Below are 21969 nucleotides of genomic sequence, written 5' to 3' on the forward strand. Positions count from 1 at the left end.
TCTAGCAATAAAAAGTTTAAAAAAAATCTTCATTATTGAAATAAGAACCGACGGATGCCGAGCGTGGAATGTGCGAGTTGAAATGAAATATCACATCCGTATACACACTTTACTGTATTTTGTAATAATATTTTGGTAAAAAGTAAAAACAAATAACAGTCGGCGGTCATAATCGGAAGTTATTGATAATTTTAAACGACAAAACAGTAAAAGAAAGCAGGATACACTTTCACATGTAAGTAGTTATATTTCAAAGGTGAAATCCGCGCTACAATCCTGATCATATTTAGATGATTAATTAACTAAGAATATAAACTTTCATCTTCTTATCTTCTCTTGTGGTCGAAATTATTTATTTTATGTATTTCAAGATGGAACTATCAGAATTGCTACTGTACACCAATTTTAATTCCAATATGTCCGGATATTGTTGTGAGTTAGCGCGTAACTGTTTCGAAACTTAAAGCCTACATAGTTAGGCGTCAGCAGTAAACCCGTATTTCTATAACAATTATCTTGTAAAAAACACGCGAAAACAAAGACAAGCTTAAATATAGCTTAAATGATTTATATTTTAGTCTTGAAAATTCGTGAGCCGACACTCCTCGACTCCTCGAGCCTTTAAGACTCCAAATAAAAGCTTACATTATTTATTTTCATAATTTATTATTATTTAAATCTCTGTTGTTTATAAAATTCAACAAGTCAAAGGACTGATAAACCCATCTGACCAGGATGACATAACGCGGAGAAGATTATTGCAGGTGTGCACTATGCGCCGCGTATGCTCCACCAGCTAACCGATGCGACGCGCACGCGCATCGCGTAGCGCTTTCACATAGCGCGAATATCTTACGCTCTCTGCTCCGTATTTTTCTAATATACATATGAACGAGTTCTATTCACTAAAATGGGAACGACACGTAAACAATGTTGAAATGCGTCTAATTAGGTAATTTCTTACGGTTGATGGACGTGTGAAATTTTCAGAGATTTCTGGTGGCGGCGAAACATACCAATTTGGAAAGCCGAAGATAATTTGTCTATTTTTAGATATCTTATCTTTAAATAATCCATCCCTCCAAATAAAATAAGCCTGTAGGAATCGATTTCGATGAACACTGGAGACTCCGCAAAAGTTGTGAATTGAAATGAAAAATCCAATTTAAAAAAAGCGGCCAAGTGCGAGTCGGACTCGCCCATGAAGGGTTCCGTATTTAGGCGATTTATGACGTATTAAAAAAAACTACTTACTAGATCTCGTTCAAACCAATTTTCGGTGGAAGTTTACATGGTAAATTGGTACATCGTATATTTTTTTTAGTTTTATCATTCTCTTATTTTAGAAGTTACAGGGGTGGGGGTGGGGGGGGACACACATTTTACCACTTTGGAAGTGTCTCTCGCGCAAACTATTCAGTTTAGAAAAAAATGATATTAGAAACCTCAATATCATTTTTGAAGACCTATCCATAGATACCCCACACATATGGGTTTGATGAAAAAAAAATTTAAAGTATGGGGAACCCCAAAAAATTATTGTTATTTTTCTATTTTTGTGTGAAAATCTTAATGCGGTTCACAGAATACATCTACTTACCAAGTTTCAACAGTATAGTTCTTATAGTTTCGGAGAAAAGTGGCTGTGACATACGGACGGACAGACAGACAGACAGACAGACATGACGAATCTATAAGGGTTCCGTTTTTTGCCATTTGGCTACGGAACCCTAAAAATATTGCTTTATTGATATTATGTTAACCAACGTACATAATTATTATGACCTCCGCGGTCTGTCTCCTATTTTAAATGACCATATTCACCCATATATATCATTCCTATCTTAGTCAAGTACATTTTTATCAGATCATGATTATTTTAAACTGAAATAGATGTCTTATGTACTGAAGAAAAGCTCTTCAGTGGCGGAGGTTGGATGTGAATTGAAGTCTTCAGCTTACGCGGCTAACACCTTTTGGACCTCTAGAGGCTACCCTGTCGCGGCGGTACCCGTCCGCGTCCGTTCCAGTGTCACGCCTCTGAAGGGTTGGTTTTATAATTTGATTTGTTCCCGAAGGGTCTTAATTATTACTTGTAGATAATCAATAACCTCAATGAACTGATTCCAATTAGTTCTGATGACAGCGTAAGTTATAGTTAAAAATGCAAACGTGTCAACAACTTTACATAAAGCTATGTTTATTAAGTGCGGTCAGCCCACACGCCGCGGTTTCACCGCTCAAATCAAAATGGATGATTGTTAATTAACCGCTCACCGTTACACTGACCATGTGTCCGATTCGGATTTTACAACTTGATACGGTTTGATCGTATTTTGATATAGTGTTACCTTTTTCTTTTTGTCCAACCTCTTCACAGCGCGTACTTAAGAATACAAAGCAATTAGTTTTACCGCAAAACACGGTAACAACAACCTAAAAAATGCTTTGTAATCATGTCAATATTGATGATTGACTCAATATCGTATCAAAATAAGATGAAAACCATATCGAATTGATAAAGCATAATCAGCCTCAGTGATCATTAATTTATTTATTTACTGGAGGTTAAGATTATTTGAGATTTAAATTCGCTATTGTATCCGACACGACTGCGGAAGATGATTGATGTTCGTCATTGTCATTAACAGTTTGCTTCGTCAGCAGTTCTGTTCACAATGATGGACGTGAATAAGCTAAACGTCAAGGTTGGTCAGCAGTGCCGAAGTGGACTCACGTTTTTGTTTATTCCAAGTTTCTAAGGTAACACTCTGACAGTCATTAACTGCTTTGTAGATACTTAATTATTTATGTTAGTTATGATAATGTCTAATCCGTTCTTTTTGTGAAGTATCTACGGGATTTTTGTCACTTTTGCAAGGTAGCAGTAAAGGTGCTGTCTAGAATTATAATTGCTCGACACGCCTCATTTAGATTTACATAGCTTTTCTTAAATAGCAGATATAATACTCCCTTTAAGGTTCTGTTCAGTTATCGTCATAATTGTCTTGGTAACACAATAGACACGTCCAATGTTTTCGACAACCTATACCTAACCACAAAACCGAAGCCGGATATGTTTTATGTCTCCACAGTTTCTCAGTGACCAAAGGTCAACTGTGCCAATAACTTTAACGACTCTTGTAACTTTTTTGACGCAGTGATGGTAATCCTTGCAGCGGTTACAATAGAAAGCGGCTGTGATTGGTCGGGAAAGTGCGGATCGATCGATGTCGCCTGTCAAACCAAGTGCGACATAGTGTATTAAACGTGGTCAGTATCTTGACCACATCGAATAAATGCAGTTTACTGAGATTATAGCTTTTGGTCCACAAGATTAGACTGCTGAGAAAAAGATTGCATATTCTTCAGATCCAAGAATTCGCGACGTGTGTTTTGTTGTTTCAGGTGTGTAATCGAGTTTCTAACTTTTCTTAAAGAATAACTTGGCACTCCTTATCATCAAAATCAGAGTATAAAATCTAGCACCATGGTAGGCAAAGTACCTACTCCGCAATAAATCCTCAATATCCTCACCGCAATAGCCATCTGAGGTCTTCTTGGGGTCTTTTTGCTGCGTCGTTCAACAAAGGGGCTGCTACAACCGCACGCTGAGCTCATGTCGGTCCTCTCAGAACGGAACTCTTAAGTTTTTCCTACATCTGCTTCCGGCTGCAATCCACTGTACTGCTAGTAATAGTTGTACCGTGTAGTGCGCGGGCGCAGTGAGCGCGTGCGCGGCGGCATGAAATTTGAATTGGGAATGATAGGCTCGTTAGTGTGGCCGCTGGGGCGGACCTCCGGCAATTTGCTCCGATGTCCTCGAGATGAGATCGAAAACTATGACAGATGGTGAAAAACGTCACTTTCCAATGTTTTTATTATGTAAGCGTTATGGTTTTTGATTGATCATTGACTGAGATTGAAAATGCTCGATTTTAAAACGATTTAGGTACTTATAATAGAACACCACAAAATATGAGATTTCAAAATACGTGACTCGAATAGGTATGTATGTTCTTGCCGCTAATAGTTATTTTCGATACAAGTGCGAAAAAGAGGAAATTCGAAACGAGTGGCGATAAATTAAAACACGACCGAAGGGAGTAAAAGTAGCCCCAAATGTACTGTAAAGTTATTTAAATTCTTAAATGGTGTAAACAAAATATCTATCGTCGAAACTAGCTGGATTTTAGGTCACTTTTAATCACGCAGTTTGGGTTACCTAGAAGCTTCTGGTTACAACATATAGTGAATGGTTTTGTAACACCTACGATTTCCCTCTTTCTCTTGCCTCGAATGTCAAAATTAGCAATTGTAATAGTAAGGGCGTACCTTTGATTTCTTTTCACCAACCTTTTTAGCATTCGGTCGTAAAGATAGCCAAACTACGCGACCTCTGAAGTGCTTGTTAAAATTCATACAAACTGTCAACTTTACATAATGTTACTTTGGTGGAAAATGCATTAATTAATAATTCATTATGACGTTAATTATTGGCTGTCTGTATTGACTGTATTGAACCACGATATTGTATTTTAAGCGTTGGAGAATTTTCTCGAATCGTTTTGTAAAGTAAATATTTTCTCTTTTATCGAGCATCGTAAAATATTTGGCATCAATAATTTCTTCTGTTTGAAACAGTGTGTTTAATTAATGCTTTTTCAAATGTTTTTAATCTATTAAAGTAGATTTTATGCATGATTATGATTTTCTATTTGCTATCTATTACTTCAAAATTTTAAGTTTTAGTTTAACTACCATTTTCCCCAATTACCGCAACGACTGCCATGTCCGTACGGAAGCTGCAGTTCTTTCCGCCCGCACTCAATACCGCAAACATGATGGCTGACCACAATTACAACAATTTACCAAAATACCGATTGTATAACACTGACTTTTTTATCCGAGGTAATAGATTAGAAGAGATACCTACTTTAACAAACTGATGGAAGTTCTCATATTGTAGAAGTGAAAAATGACATTGTTTGAAAGACGCCAGCAATATTTCCCAAGATTTTTGTTTGAAGTTTCATTTGATTACCTTTCTTTTATAGGTATAAAATCTTCGACTTTTCAGAAAAGGCAAAATAATAAACCTATTAACCTAATGTTTATTTAGTTTCTACAGCTATTAAGATTCTACACATTTACTTTTTTTAAGAAACATGTTTATAAATGCACGCGGACGAATGATCGATATTTCATTTCATAACATCGATAGACCACCAATTTACCCGAATCTCGTTAAGTGATGCCGTCTATACATCAATGGGACGCAACTTAGGTATTATGTACAATTTCTTTAGCTCTTTAAATCTATTAAATAGAATGAGTGCTAAAAACTATTGGTTTTACGCACAGTGGATCGGCCACGCGACACGCGTGACAGTAAGATTTTCCGCCCGCCGCGTCGGCAACCTTCGATTAGTCGTCGAAGGATTAGTAATTAAGTTTCCGAGCGAGCGAGTGTTCCGGATGGCTTGGGCGACACGATTTCGTGCTAATTGATATATTTCCCTCGTCCGATGATGAACGTGAGCCTAGCGATTTAATTAATCGAATAAATTAATTGCGTTGCTCAATTGATTCTGTTTATAGATTAACGTTTGCTTGCCGGTAGTATAATAAGACACGTCTGATATATTTATCTTGACATGTATCAGTGATTAAACAATTGTGTCATTATGCGAGTAATCATTTCCATAGTCTAATTACCTACTTTTTAAAAGTCAATGGCTTTGTTCATTCAGTTCATTGTAACAGAAAATAAATTGCATGGTTATTGAAACCTTAGTCTGAACTAAAACTAAAAGATGATTTTTTGCAGTAAATAATACCACATGTACAATAAAAAGCATTAAAATATGATACATATTTCTAGGTCTTTCAGCTCTAAGATTTACGCACCTCGTCGTGCCAAATCATCTTTTCTTTGATTTTCTCTAATTTGAATACACAACAACAAGAATTCTTTCATTACGTTACGTAATAATTTACATACATCTCCCAAATAGTAGTTCCGCATTTCCATACCAATTTCCATTTGACGCCATGCACTCATGCGTCGCTGATTGTCACATTATCCAGCTGTCAAAACTAGACACGCCAAGAACGGCGTGATTGGCGTGTAGGAGGCCAGGAATGTTAACATAAGTGGATTTCACTTTCTTGGAGCTAGGGGCACGACCCCGGGGTTGAAGGTGTTTAAGTGGTTGCTAATGGGAGTGTTGGACACGATTTAACGTGCTACTGCTTTAGATAGTTTAAATCTTTGATTATTAGCCGTCCGTGACTCCGGGTTAGGTATGTACTACGTATTAGTTGTTTTAAAACTTGAAATTCTATTTCCAACCCCTTTTGAGTTCTACTTATAACATTTAAAGAGTATTATTATGTTTCAAGATCCTACCTTCAATAGTAAAGGTTAGGGGTCCCAAACTTATTCTATGATTGTATGATGGCTTATTTATTTCGCGGCGGCGGAGTTTGGCGGCTAACCTTTTTATATTTTTTCTACTCCCGTACTTTTATTTGTCATTTAAAGGGTCGTGCACACACCTTTAAAACCCTACCTTATAGTTGTCAAGACAAGTCTTTAGTCTATGCCCCAAAAAAGAATTTTTGCATACACGCAGTATCTTTTTGGCGATTTTATGATACTTCGTGTAATGACCACTTAAAAAATATTGAATGAAATACAGTGTTGCCAACCTTATTATAAATGTCATCTCTGACAAATGTGAACCATAGACATGTTTTTTTATTTTATTTCATTCATTCATTCATATGTTCCCGCCCGTAGCCTCCATTTTTGCTACTTCTTGAATTAAAAATATTTGTTAAATTTACAATTTTATTTCAAAGTAAGTGCTTGGTCGTAGAAAAAGTATTGTATGCAACGTTGTTTAACTGAGACAAAAAATACTCGTGGCGTCTTTATTAACAATTTTCGGCTTCGCCTCAAATTGTTACTCACGCCACTCCCTTTTTTGACCTCTCTTAAACAACGGTTGCATAAAATACTATAAATTCACTGTCGGATTAAGTAAATTTAGATTTATTTAGATATATTCTGTTTTATTGTATACATACCTATAACCTAAAGAAAGATAAAAGATCCTAAACTAGAGCACTCTAATTCGCTCTCAGATATCACAAGACAAGTAAACCGCAAAGGTCACAAAAAAACTGAGGTCGTGATGCGGTCAAGAAAAGTTGATCGAGATCGCGGAAGATCAATAGAAGCATTCAGCACGATATGCTAAGTCGTGGGAAACTAGCGGGACTATATAGTGCGGTGACAAGAATGCGCGGGCGCATTGTCGCACGACACGATAATATTAGAACACTTAGAACGAACTGTAAACAACAGCAATTTTTTTATAGATAGCTTCTTTTGTGTCCACTCATTTCTTCTACAACTCATCACGGTTTGGTTCACGCCTTCTTGCTGCAAAATGCGTCGAGGTAATCCTGCTATCTCCTTTGGTCTGCAGCCTGCAGCTGCCGGCTAGCCTGCAGTGATCTTAAAATTATTTGTAAACTGCAACCCAGGCAGACCTTATTGCAAAGTCATAAGGTTCGAATTTAAACTGTTGTGAGACATACTAACATTGATTGATTGATTGTACGCTGCTCGCACTGTTAGTGCTTGAGAAAGGAGACCTAGGCTCTCCGAAACATGTCGCGCGAGCGGCGCGAGTGACTTGAAACAAGTGAGTCTAAACCGTAAAATTATTCAAAGTCATACGGTTCTTCTGTTACTCGTAGTTCGGATCTAACGGCATAGATCACAACATCAACAGTGGAGCCGCGCTCCGCTCGCCTTGACCGTGGCTGTGGCTGCGCGCACGCCGCGGAAAGCGAGAGTGAAACGCGCAACATGCTTACTAACAAATCTATTGAGCTTGCCTAGTAGTAGATATTACAGCTGGCTTCTATTTCACCATTTCTAGTAGTCGTTCAAGTTCCGCGGAAGCTTGAATTTGTCACAAAATTCTATCAATTTTATATATGCCTAAATATATGATTGATGGTCGTTCTTGTCTACGTGACAGCGTGAAAAAACGGTATCCGTCACTTTCTGTCCCGCAGTGTTAAAAAGTGACCATTATTTTATCACGCGGGTAAAACTATCCATAATACGCCTGCTGCACTACATATGCGTTAATTAACGGGTATCTAGTTACAACTCCATTTTCCGAAGCAGGTAGTCGTTGATTTCCTCGACTTTTTCACCAATAGAGAGATTAGAGAGTGGAATGCGAATGCCGATAGCTGTAAGCCTTCCTGCTCGACCTGTCTAACGCTGCATCCATTGCGTTTGCTGCACCCGCGGCGTTTCCTTTCTAAGCTGCCTGCTTGAGAGTAGAGACTTGAGACCATGATTCGAACAAGTTCCCTAATATTTTTACGCTTAATGTTCTTAAATCCTGGATACATCGAGGTTACTTTGAGAAGCTTTCGCTACCAGGACAATAAAATTGTGTTATATCGTTACCGCTTAAGAGAGAAAAGAGCTTTCAAGATTTCAGACAACCTTTAAGTAGCATTCTTGGTATTAGTAGGTAAATATAGCGGGTATAAGTACCTATATTAGTTTGGATTTGTTCATTTAGAACTTTATACAATTGAGGAGATTACAGTTTACTCAGACATTTATGAAATATGGTATGCATTGATTATGAGCATTTTGACTGTTCATATAAAAACAGTTAAATTCAATATTTATAGTGTTTTAATGAACGCAATAATGGCTGTGACAGACTGCTGCGGTCGCCGCGTGCGCTGGAGAAAGCCGATCTGAACATTTGCAGTCTGACCTCGCAAGAGTCCACAGACTCCAGTCCAATATAAAGGTTCAATGTACCCGTTACCCAAAAGGTGCTTACTCCGTTTTAACTACATTGATTATAGATCTAGAACACCCAGTATTTTAAACCCTGATTTTCACAAATATAACGTTGGTACTACTTTTTTCCTAAAAACACAAAGGTAGTCAAAACACTGCAGATTTGTGAGTAGAAGGTAATTTTTAAATGTTTCTTTTAGAAGTTCCCGAGTTGAATCTACTATTGAACACACACATAGGGGTGACCAATATGGACACTGCGGTCGGCACTATCGGCCAGCTTATTCCAGCTACATAAGGCACACCAATGATCAGCTAAATGTGTTGTTAGAGAAAGCCGACCGATCTAGACGATCATTAGCAATTTGCGACGGGCAGTGCTCTCCTTACCAAATACATACTAATCAGTGATCGGGGGTTACTGCAGTTCACAGTATTCATTCGTTTTGCTACTGTACGGTCAGTAGTAGACGTAAATATGTACTTAGAAAACATCATCGCTGTAGAAAAAGAAAGAAAAATCCACATAACATATACCTACTACCTAATCTATGGAAAAGTCTTTACTTAGAAAAGTAATTTATTTGGGAACACAGATAAACAACTTAGTTATTACAACAAAAAAAAAGTTATTTTTGCTATATTACTGAGTAGATATACAAACTAGCTGATTTATGTAAAATAAAATAAAAATTTAGGTCTAGGCTGAATAGGAATATTTCTAGGTACCTACGTTAGGTCATGTTGGAGTTAGGAATGCTAATAAAGTAAATACCTTTTATACATTTTGACACTTTTGTTTAATAACGTGGTTAAAGTCTCCCACTTGATTAGGGCAAAGTCTCCCTTCAGCTTTCTTAAATGTCACGTGTTTAGGTACTTTTAAATTTTAAAATTATCTTATAATTATGTATATTAATTTTAAATGACTAAATCATTATAACAATCTAACTGATAACTAAATTAATTTTTCTTGTTACAGTTCATTAAGCTGAGGATGACACTTTGAATCGCGCGCGACGGTGAGTAAAGTTTTCCTTTATGGTCTTTCGAGTATTAATACGTGGTATTAAGTAGTATTAACTGAAACCAATGTAGTGATGTTTAGTAGATGAAAGTGCTTGTCACTATTAGATTGGCAGTGTAGGAGAAACGACTGCCCACAATGACACCCCAGCAGTGACTTTTACCAGATTAGAAATTACAAATCCATTCCATCTTTAAATCAAGGTAAATTTGAGGGCCATGCTGTGGCGGTAAAAAGGGCCACGGACAACATATCAAACAAATCTTCTTAGCAACCCTTTATACCAAACGGTATAATACAGATTTGGGGGCGAAATCTCTTCTAAGATGAGTCGGGAGCACTCTCATATGACTTTAGGATCATCGAAGCTTCATACAGCGGGCGATTGAACCGAGTAAAAAGGCATTAGTCGTATGGAGATAGGCTACTGATGTATCCATGCACCGTGCCCCAGCACTTTTACTGCTCCAGCTGACAGTTTTTGCTCGACTTTTCTCACAATAATGTTACTAATGGACTTGACACTTCTATGGAAATGTCTCAATTCCGATTCACATCGTAACGAGAGCTAGGTATTGGTTTTTGTGGAGTCGACTTATCGTTTCCTATTTAAATCAATTGGAAACGTTTTTATCAACTTTATTAGAAACAATAAAGCGTGGTGATTGAGTAAACCAAACTACTAAAGGTCATTGTGAAGTAAGAGAAACAAAGTAAATTTTATTGAACGGCGGTACCTCAGCTTGTAAGGTTCTAAATGTAACTAATTGTAGTTGCACGCATATTGATGCGTGCTGAATACAACCAGATTATCATATAATCGTAAAGTTGTATTTGGTGGTCACCTGTGGACCGTTTTATTGATTGTATACTGTAAATCCTATGGGTCAATTTCACCAAACGAGCATTTTTGTCTAATTCCCATGGAATTTTGAAATACTAACATTACACAAAAAAAAATATGCTGATAATTTGATAAAAAATATAATAAACATTAATTTTCTTATGGGGTAAAAATATTCATAAAACTATAAAAGTTATTTCAATTTAAAATTTTGGTCAGGGCACGGGAATTAGTGTGTCCATGGGAATTAGATTTTACTAGCACGGAAATTAGAACATGGCACAGGAATTGTTTTCTTAACTTATTTTGGTAGTTAAAACTATTATTTATGTATATTTTAATCTACAATAATGTACTTTAACCATACTGAAGCGGCATCGAACATATTTACCTTCTTTAATTTTAGTTTCGGACGACAAATCTACGAAAGTATGATACACTTTTTAGTGTATCATACTACGTATTTGACTAATCGTTTCCTTGATTTTAATGGCAACTAATCTCTCTTTCTTAGTAAAATGTACATATTTCAAAACAATACCTACTTACATACATACATACATACAAAACTATTCATTAAATTAAAAAGTGTCATGATGTATCTGCATGTAGATAGGTACAAGGTGTATGATCTGGTATATGGCCGTATAGGAAATGATACTAAGAAATAAGTAAATAGGGGCACAGTGAGAAGAAGTTATTGTGTAAGTTAATCTGAAGAAATCGAATATGCTGCCTTCATAACACAAAAAATTGTTTGATCACATATGAGGTAAGGTGGGGTAAGACCATCACAGACAGACAGACATGACGAATCCATAAGGGTTCCGTTTTTTGCCATTTGGCTACGGAACCCTAATAAGGTATCTAATAGTATTACGATTTTAATACCCCCTGGCACTGACTAAAATAACCGACTTGGTTTCCCATTACATCTCAAAACTTTTTTGTAGTAGAAGAACTGCGTTGCGAGACTTGCATCTTTTTACATGTAATGTTTTTGATAGGATCCCATCTCTTTTTGTAGGCTGTCCTTCTTTTCAGGTAATCATACCCATACCATACTGATACTATGTATACACATCTTTATTCATACTCACATCGTACGTCGTAGTGTACCTTTACTTTCCCTACTAATTGTAAGAACTAAAAGGCAACGTTGTTATCGCATATATTTCTATGGGATTACAAACTTATTTATGCAGTTATTAGATCTTTAGAACGTGACTAATATTGCAGTATTATTAGATTTTTATTGGCTTAAAAAGCTAAAACCAAATTACGTTTCAAATTTGGGTATGCTAGAAGTACCTTAAAATAATGATGATCGTGAGTGATTGTGTCAGTGACAAAACTAAGGGATTGTAAAGTGCATTAAATGTTATTTTGATAGAATGTTATTGAGATTTGATGGTACGGCCGTGCCACTTTGTTTTGCTCGACTTGGCGGCGGCACTGCCGTGCCCCCAGATCCTTTGTCCTTCCCCGGGTCTCAAACTATCTCCATGCCAAATATCATCAAGATGATATTGGTTCAGCGGTTTAAACGTGACGAGATAACAGACAGACAGACAGAGATACTTTCGCATTTATAATATAGTAAGAATAGGATATATATTTATTTTTTCTTGTATTAGAAAAGCTAATTTATAACAACTAATCTATTAAACGAGCAATTCTTGTATATATTTCGGGGATCTCAGAAACGGCTCTAACGATTTCGAATGAAATTTGATCATATATGAGGGTTTTTTGGGGTGAAAAATCGATCTAGCTAGGTGTTATCTCTGGGAAAACGCGCATTTTTGAGTTTTTAGGTAGGTATATGTTTTCCAAGCAAAGCTCGGTCTCCCAGATATTTAAACTTTATACGGTATACGCTGTCAGCTGTCAAATTTACAAAAAAAAAAACATTGCAAATTTGATTCATTTTGTTTCATGTAACCTTAGGTACAGGTATTATAATATGTAATAATTCCAGAAATAGTTTTATGTTTATATAATATTTTAATGTTATAATATGATCAATGAATAAGGTAAGGTGGGGCAAGACTAACAGTACAAGGATTCCATACAAGTGATAGTCTTACCCCGGTGTCGTCTTACCCCACCTTACCTTACGTATTAAAATTGCCCGGGTTATTCGGGTCCACCCTGTATGTACTATAGTACTTATACTAAAAAACCGTTCACAAATTTTTGTGCATTCTTTAAGATTTCCTTAAATGCAAAATAGAAAGATATACGTCATATTATTATTACATATAATATATATTCAATGCCAATATACATAAATGTAATAATAATATGACGTAAACATTGCCAATTAACTTAAAGTGCCCCCAATAAAAGATTTGTTGACAATAAATGTAATACTTTCTAATTCCCGTGCCACTTAATCAGCTGTTTTAGGTAAATTTGCTATGGGAATTAGGGCACGGAAATTAGAATTCGTAATAAAAAAATTCGCCAAAAATTTAAATCGTGTTTGACCAAACTGTTATGTTATCGCTTACATAAAGATACATAAAGGGCTCCTAAATATGACAATTGTTATTGAAAAGCTATGTGGAAAATAAAATTTATAAGGGGCATCGAAATTAGAAAAAAATTGTCGCCCACCCGGATTCCGAAATACTTACGCGATTTGCTCAAACACGCCACGGCTTGACGTACATCCGTTTGCTTTGAAAGACAGCCGAATACTGCCAGTACAGGTGAGGCGGGACACGAGGCGGTTCAAATACAGACGTCGGCTGTCAGAGCCCTGTGAGTTTTGCCGACGAAATTGTACTCGCGCGCTCGGACAAAATTTAAACATCGATCACGAGTTATTTACCACAATGAAGTTAATAGTGTATGTGCTCAGTGATAGTAAATATCATCTAGTTTAAGTATTTGACACTAAATTAGTGATACTAATGTAGAATTTTTCGTAGGATTTTTCATTATGCTCAAAAGTAGATTCCGGACAGGGCACGGGAGCAGTAATTTGAGCCTTTAGGTATTTTTAAGTGTACTCTAAAAACCAATTAATCAGTGAATTCATATGGAACTCGGTGTGAAAGTGTGACTTCTTTATGTAAAAAAAAAATGGTAAGTATTATCTGATGCTAACCCACGATTTTCATCACGGACAGAAAAAAAATCGTGTTCAGAAATTGACCCCTATACGAGTGGAATGTGCAGAATTAGTTTTTGCGCCAATAAAAATACGGTACAGGTACAGGGTAAATCCGCGATTTATTCGAAAGGATTACCTTAACGTCCACTTCGAGTGACGTTTAGCGAGATGGAGCTTTGGATAGCCGACGATTTACAAAGATTAACCTGGATTGTGCCACAACTGGGTTGTTATTTATAACAGCTTTAGTGAAGCTGAAGAGACACTATTATAATAATATATATAGATGTGAACGTATATTGGGTGATCAGATGATAAAATAATGGATAAGTATTTAAGACCAATCATGTTCCTAGCGTTTTTGGCTTTTTGCCACGGCTCATTATGCTCTTTTTGTCCGGGGTCCGCTTTACATCTAATCCCATTTTACGAAAACGAATTCCTTCGAAACCGGAGGGAAACTAGGCCTACTTAATTGGAATTCGCATTCTCACGATGTACTCCTTTACCGAAAAGCAACTGGTAAATATCAGTTACAAAACAGAAGTTGGGAATGAAATCCACTCTTACTACCGTATTAGGAAAGACGAAACAAATCATTCATTTCCGGATTCTGTACTCCCCGAGCATTTCTTACCCGAGTTTCATTAAGTACGTGACTGGTTCATACTCGGTTACGCGGTATAACTCCAGTTACTTACCCTGACTTTGCAACTGTTTCATAACAGTCAATCTGAATGGGTAAATCCGAAACCCCCCCTCGATCGCTCATCGTTAAATATTATGAGAATGCCTCTTTCATACGATTGCGTTGATTTTTTGACGTACAATAGGTTGAGCAAATTATTCGAAGTAGGTACCTATTTGGCCATTCTTACGTCTGTATTAGAGTGATAATTCGTAAACCTTATTGCAACGAGATAAGGTCGAGGTTAGATAAGTGTGTTGCTGTTCCCGTTCATGACGCAAATGTAATGATAGAATCATTGTTAGAGAGTAATTTGGCTATTAAATAACGGATAATTAATTAATTATCTTATAGGACAATAGCATAATCGTTGCACAGGTTGCATGGTAGTTATCATTATCAACAATGACGAGTATGACTTAAATCGGAAGTTGTGGGTTCAAATCGTAATGTTTCTAATAATAAGCTACGCTATGGGTTAATGGGGTAGGTACGCAATATTTAAATTTCAAAGTCGCTTTACAATGAAAATCCGACTTGCGGGAGCTGAACTAAAGCTAGTACTTAAGGCCTAAGTGTTTTCAGTCTGGGTCGGAAGCTAAGGTGGCAGTCGCTAAAAACTCTATACCATGCGTCAATTCTGACAAAAGTCCGGGCATCACCCTACAAATCCTGACATTTCCAGAACGGTAATTTCTCCAAACACCGCTGACGAGGTATTTGTAATTAGGCCTCCATATCTCGGAGTTTTTAAAATGTGCTGTAGCTACAAGCCATCATATGCTGTAGGTACGATTCTAAGTTTTTGGTTAGATTCTAGTGATTTTAGTTGAGGTTTCTAAAACCCTGACACTTGCGAAGTCCCTTCGCAAATGACAGAGGACGAATAATCCTGACATGTCAGGGGAAATCCTGACAAATGTTAATCTTATAATAAATGCTCCACTTGACTACTGGTTTTGATCTTGTCATGAGGCAAATGTATTTTTGCGCCTTAATATCTGGACTATTAGTAGAGATTAGATGCAAGTCACACATCGTTTAGCTGGTCATGTAAGACCTGACCAGCTCCAGCTGACGCAACGTTCCGCTTTCCGCGCTAATTGTGACGAAAACTTCCGAATTAATTAAGACTTTCTCGGCGCGTGCGCGCAAGGCCGCGTGCGTGCTGGGGCAGAAGGGGCACCTCTGATTCTAGAAAGATCACGTTATCTGTATACCTGTCATAAAAACACTGCTGGCCACAAAAGCCTTCCTCTCAAGAGTTTGGGCTTTCTCAACTTCTGTAGCAATTAATGTGTTATAAATTAAAAATTTATTGAAAAAGATATTATGATGACTATATTGACCATTACAAACTTCTCTTATAAACCTGAATCTATATCTGCCATTGGTACCTATTTGGGTCAAAAACTTCGGCAAAATCGGCGTCTTTTCTGTGGACATTATAAAAGTTTATAATTTGGATACATTTTTCTAAGACTTTCGTCATACATAAGAAGTAGAAGTTTTTAACATGTCTATGAGAATTAAGTACACAAATTAGGCTTTAAATTCCGTTTATTTAATGATGTGCACAGCAAAGTCTCATAACCTTAACTAATTCTAAAAAACTTTTTGGCCCAACGCCACATAAGAGCTTCAGCCAGTGTGAACGGATCTCAACCACTAACTAGTCTGAAGGCGTAAACCCATCAGATTTATGGCAAGAAAGTAAAGCCTAAACTGTAATTATGTTAAAATAAGTGCGTGCGGATTAGCAATGGGCGGAGTTTAATGCTAAACGAGGCAGCACATGTGATATTCGTGCACTATCAAACTACTTGATTCCAATCCACTGAGGAACCATTTCAAACTTACTACGTCATTGGTATTTATGTATGACACTTTAAGTTAATTGATTATCTACACACTGAAAAGCCATGAGAATTTCTATTGAAAGTTACCCGTTTTCATTGCTCTTAGTGCACGTCATTTTCTGTAGGTACCTACGAGTATACATTCGCCATCAAATATCGTAGCTGGCAAGGTGCTGAACATTCACTATAACGTCTTGATAGTAGAGGCTTCGTTCAGATACTTGTGAACACCCGATATATCCGATGGCGACCTATGTGACCACTTTTCTGGTGCTGCATAGTTATGGTGTTCCTGATAACAAATTACCTCTAGCAACACAGTTTAATGAAACTGTTCTGATTAATTTTGAACCATATACCTGCACGGCTTTTCTCATTTTAAATGAGAGTAACATAATCGATTAATTATGCATATGCTCGTATGAACATAATTGTTTGTTGCAAGTTTAAATCTAGATCAGCGTAAAAATAATTGGATTTGTGTCGTAAGTGTCTCAGGTTTGCCAGGGCTGCCAGTTTAATAAAACTAAATAACTACCTAGTTCATTTTAAACGCCTAGGGTTGCCAATATAACAAGTATATTATTTCGAGTAGGAGAAATTAATAAATCAAATCTTCATTTTGTTTTGGGTTGTGATAATTCGTACGAAATTAATATACATCTACTTTGTTATTAGTTTAGCTTAGGCTAGGCCATATAAAAAGGCTTACAAGTTTTGGTCCTAAATCCTAACAAACAATCTAAGCTTTATAAGCTATAAAAAAAGCTTTGTAAAAAAATATGTTGTCCCTTTAGGTGAGCTTTATTTTAAAGAGCTTAATACAGAAATTAAAAAATGTTATTAAAAACCAAGTAAAGATATCAAAATCGATTTAATTTGTGTGACAACCATAACTTAGCGTTGCGGGGTACAAGCGTAATTACTCCGCAGTTAGCTTAATCAAATATCTAATTACTTGGATTCATTTATTATACGGTTAACATCAAATATATGTATACACTTTTCGCCTTAACGCAAATAAAATAGAGTTCAGAATTACAAACATTCTTGGCCGAACTGACACGCGAAGCGACGGGTCGATTCGACCCGTTGATTATGTTCATGCCATCACTGATGGATCCATCGCTTCATCTATCTCTGGTAATTGATTAATGATGTCATTTAATCGTTTTTAAGTTTGTTCTGTGACCAAACGAGACAAAACTAGGTCAAGTAAGTAAGTAGGTAACTAGTAACTATATACTTTGCTGAGACTAAATTTGCAATACACAGCACATATTATAATATGCGTGTAAAATAAATGTGCTTTGTGGCTGATATTATAATAATTAACACGGTTTTGTGTTGAAGTCGGAACTGATTTGTAGCACTTTTTAAGACGAAACAGGAGCTGAGATTTAAATATTTTAGGTAAATATACCCGTCTCGCTAACGAAAGCGGCTCCTAAAACTAGTACGATAAGAACAAGGCGAAAAATCCTGCGTAAAAATCCCAAAAATCAAGGTTTCGTACTCGACTGTTTCCTCCTCCAAAACTTAACCAATCGTAACCAAATTTGGAAATCTAAATGATTATGAAATTATCTGTGTCGGACCGTTTTGCTTTTTTGGCTAATTGATATCAGTTTTGAATACCACGCCTCTCATTGCGGCATAGTCAATTAGGCCAATTTGGCCATTTTTGAAGGGCTCTAGCGCCTTAAAAAACAAAAATATCAAAAAAATCAAAACGGTCCGACACAGGTACCGACAATATTAATCTGTGTTGAAAAAATCATTGCTCTAGCTTCAAAACCCACGGAGGAAACAATCGAGTACGTTTGTATGGAGAAATGACCACTCCTGTTGGCTCTTAATCAAAACTAGAGTTAGTTTAGAGTTATTATAGATATCCTAGAGGATATCTCGTAATTATCTCGAACTTGGCACGCCTTTGGAAATCAAGTTGTACTACTTGTATTGACGTTTCCACTGCCACATAAGACATGAATAATAGATACCTACCTCAAAAGATACATAAATGAGTAGGCGATTACATAAACGCAGGTGGTGTAAAAACTGCGATAATCCCGCTTATCGATCAGAGTTACATTTATTCGGAAGTCGCTGATGTGAACACTATCGCGGCATCAGACAGGCAATTGACACAGAGGAAGATTAATTCCCACTTCCGTTTCAGGAATTACGCGAATTGCTAATATAAGGATATATTTGTAACAGTACATTAATTTCATTATGAGTAAAGTGCATTTGGATGGCATTGATAGTTAAGTTACGCGAATGCGAGTAACATACTTAATCATATCATACCATCATCATCATAATGAATGATCATAATTATGTTAGTTTTTAATGTTTTAGTTTTTACATTTGAAGGTGGTAGTTATTAGAATGGATTTTATTTTCTTTGGTAGTTACTGACAACTACAGTGGACTGGGGCACCGTAGGCTCCGAGGATAGGTTAGGTTATTTACCTATTCAAAAATTTTAATACATTTATCAATTGTTTTTACCTGTAGGCAAGTAAGATACTTTTCCACTAGTCTAAACGTATTAATGACCAATGGTGAGTTCGGCTAAGTTAATTCTGCATAATTAATTTGTTCACTTGGTCAATTCAACCCATCCAACCATAAACCACTGATTCCTGTGAAAATGATGTTGAATTTCTATGCAGACTGTAAGTAGCCCGTGTAATATCATATTATTATTTTCAAATGATTGTGCCGGCATTGAATTCCATCTTTAAGTTATTTAAATTAAACCTTTGAGCCTTATCAGGTTAAGATACTGTTTCAACCGCTTGTATTGTGTGCGGCGCACGCGCATCAGATACCGCGTTATCGCCACATCAGTTATTATTAGTTGCGCCTATTAGCTTTGTTCCCAATTACCTGCTCTCTACACATACTACTAATATTACTAATGATTTACAGTCGCATATGAATTTTATGTATGTATGCTTTCTAGCGTAAATGCGCATTCTTTCTATAGCGTATATAGGGCACGTATAGGCACAGAATAAGTAATAGTATTATTATACAGAACGTACACGCACCGCCCCGCCCCGATTCGGATTACCTCGCCCGCGACAGGCCGCGACATGAATGTGTGCGTAAGTCGCTCTACTGAGATTCCGTCAGAAACTCAATGACGCGTGTACAAACGTGCCGCGCACACATATAAACGCAAATCATTTTTGATGTATTGTATGGCGTGTCCGCCCTGTGGTATAGGGTAGGTAAAGTTATTTTTAAAGGAGTTAAATAAATTTTAAATAAAAAAACTTAAATAAAAAACTGTACTTCTGGTAAATTATTGCCCCCCAGCATGCCAACATTGTATACCTATCAGTGAGGTAGCCACTTGAAATACATGTGGGTTAACTTGACGGCGCCATACGGCCAAAAAAAGGGATACTTTACTAGAAATTGCTGTTACTAGAAATCGCAAACTAAAGTCGCAAACCTCTTATCTCCTCCAAAGGAGGGGATAATAAGAGGCTTGCGACTTTAGCCGACGTTATTTAAGTGATACCATTGATGTTTGTCGGTTTAATTATCTCTAACAATTCTCTGAATTCCACTTAACGCTAGTTTATTTACAATACTAGTTTCTTCCAAGTATCTACATACATTCTCGAGGGTCCATGATGTCATACGCCCATGTTGGTCCGTCCGGTCCATTTGCAAAACAATAAAAAATATTAAAATCAGACCATCTGCCGTACGAGTTATTCAACTCGAGTTATTAAGAGATTGGGCAAAAAACGAGCATGCGGCCTCCTACGAGTCCTACGCGACGCGAGCACCTGTTGCCGGTGTCTTGTTTAAAAGTATACTTTGGTTTGGAGCTCCTGGTGTTTTATGTTATCCTGGTACCGCATGGGGCTATTAGGATGCAATTATACCAGAATTAAACTTGTTAATTGTTGTCAGGGCGGTATCAGATCCCGTTTTTACCCTTCGTACCCATTTACCCAACCCAAGGCATTCTCAACCAATGCTAAGTGGCATTATTTTGTGTGAAATATTTACCATTTCCCTCGGTGGAGTGCTAACTGTTGAAGCTCCTGAACTCGTTAGGAACTAGATGGTATCATGTAATCTAATTGCGTGTGATCGTTCCGCCTGATATGCTAAACCGGCAGCGAACGTGCGCTATCGTGCCTAACTGGATTAGCTTATTTGTTTTAGTTTGAGGTAATTATAGTAGCCATATCGGGTTTGGCCATTTTTGCCCACTGCTGAGAAGTGTTTTGAATAATACAATTGGCTTAAGTAAGTAGACGCTAACAGGGCATTCACGTGGCTCCCAGAGCTTGGCTCTATTTTTATAAAGTATCTCATCATAGTTCTTATAGTTATTCCAATTTCTAGTGCAGATTCTTAAAAACTTCGTCGAGTGCTCACAACTTATTGCAGTTAATCACCTATTGCTATAATGTTCCAGGAGCTCAGCCGACCGTAGGAGGTGAGTGACACGATGGATGCCATTGGGTTAGTGGGCGCGCGTACCGTAACGCAGGGAACTGGCTCTCGGGGGAACTGTGTCCCTGCGGTATATGCGGTACGCCATAGACTAGAATATTGTATTGTCTTAACGGTTGCGGTTTTGTTGGAGCATTGCTTTGTTATTACTTAATAACAAAGAAGATAAATAACTTGAACTAGAAAAGGGCAATACATTGCAGCACAACTTACAATATTTCATAAAAACTGGGCTGGGTGCAGCAAGCATCGATAACTAACCGTTTTCTTTTATATACCTATTTTGTATTTAAGTTTTATTGTTTATTTACAACCCACCTGTTGCCGATAAGTAGGTACTGTAAAGTCCTCTTTATTTAACATTTAGGTACGTAAAATAAGTAATAGGTAGGTACATTAAAGTTAGAAAACTAGCGAAACTATCAAAAAATAGCGATTTACTTGCGCATTTTCGCAGCTCGTTCTAAAAATCATATTTCACCTTACTACAGATTATACAAAGTACCTTACTCTTAAGCCAACATATTAAATTTTACATAAGTTGTATGTAACGAATGTGGCATTTTCTGCTGATGCTAGTAACAATTACTCTGTTTCATTGAATACCCTAATTGTCTATAATTAGATCTGTGTTATGCAGCCCGAATAGTTATTAAAGTTATATAACGGCTCGATTACGGCCGGTATTCATTTATTCAAAGAGGTATAATTTACACGTTGACTAATATGGCAACTTGTATAGGTTAAGCGTTACTGATAATAGGGCTGTGCGTTAAAGCTACTATCGAGTCTTTAGAGTCCAGAGCCGCCGAATTTCACCTTCCCATACCTACAAGTACAAACGGAGTCTCGTTCTCATTTTAAAACTACGTATTGGATTGTAGTGAAACTTTGCACATACAATGACATGAGATATATCTAGGTCCTTAATTAATTTAGCTCCAGTTTATAAAACATACGAAATAGAGAAAAAACTATAGTTTTGTATGAAAAACTTAAATTCGCTGTATTGTTTTAACTATGGTATCTGAAGCTACATAAACTAATTACAGACATAGATATAGGTAATACCTTATCCT

The 21969-nt window shown here is 36.8% G+C and overlaps 1 protein-coding gene across 1 annotated transcript in view; it reads left to right on the plus strand.

Moving 5' to 3' along the window:
• LOC134654423 (GAS2-like protein 3) overlaps positions 1-21969 on the plus strand; it is a 111948-nt gene that overhangs the window by 43291 nt on the left and 46688 nt on the right. The window contains exon 2 of the mRNA XM_063509864.1: positions 9837-9876. The gene's annotated coding sequence lies outside the window, so the exon portion shown is untranslated. The remainder of the gene's footprint in view (positions 1-9836; positions 9877-21969) is intronic.

This window comes from Cydia amplana, chromosome 15 (genome assembly GCF_948474715.1).
Source record: "Cydia amplana chromosome 15, ilCydAmpl1.1, whole genome shotgun sequence".
Lineage (NCBI taxonomy): Eukaryota > Metazoa > Arthropoda > Insecta > Lepidoptera > Tortricidae > Cydia > Cydia amplana.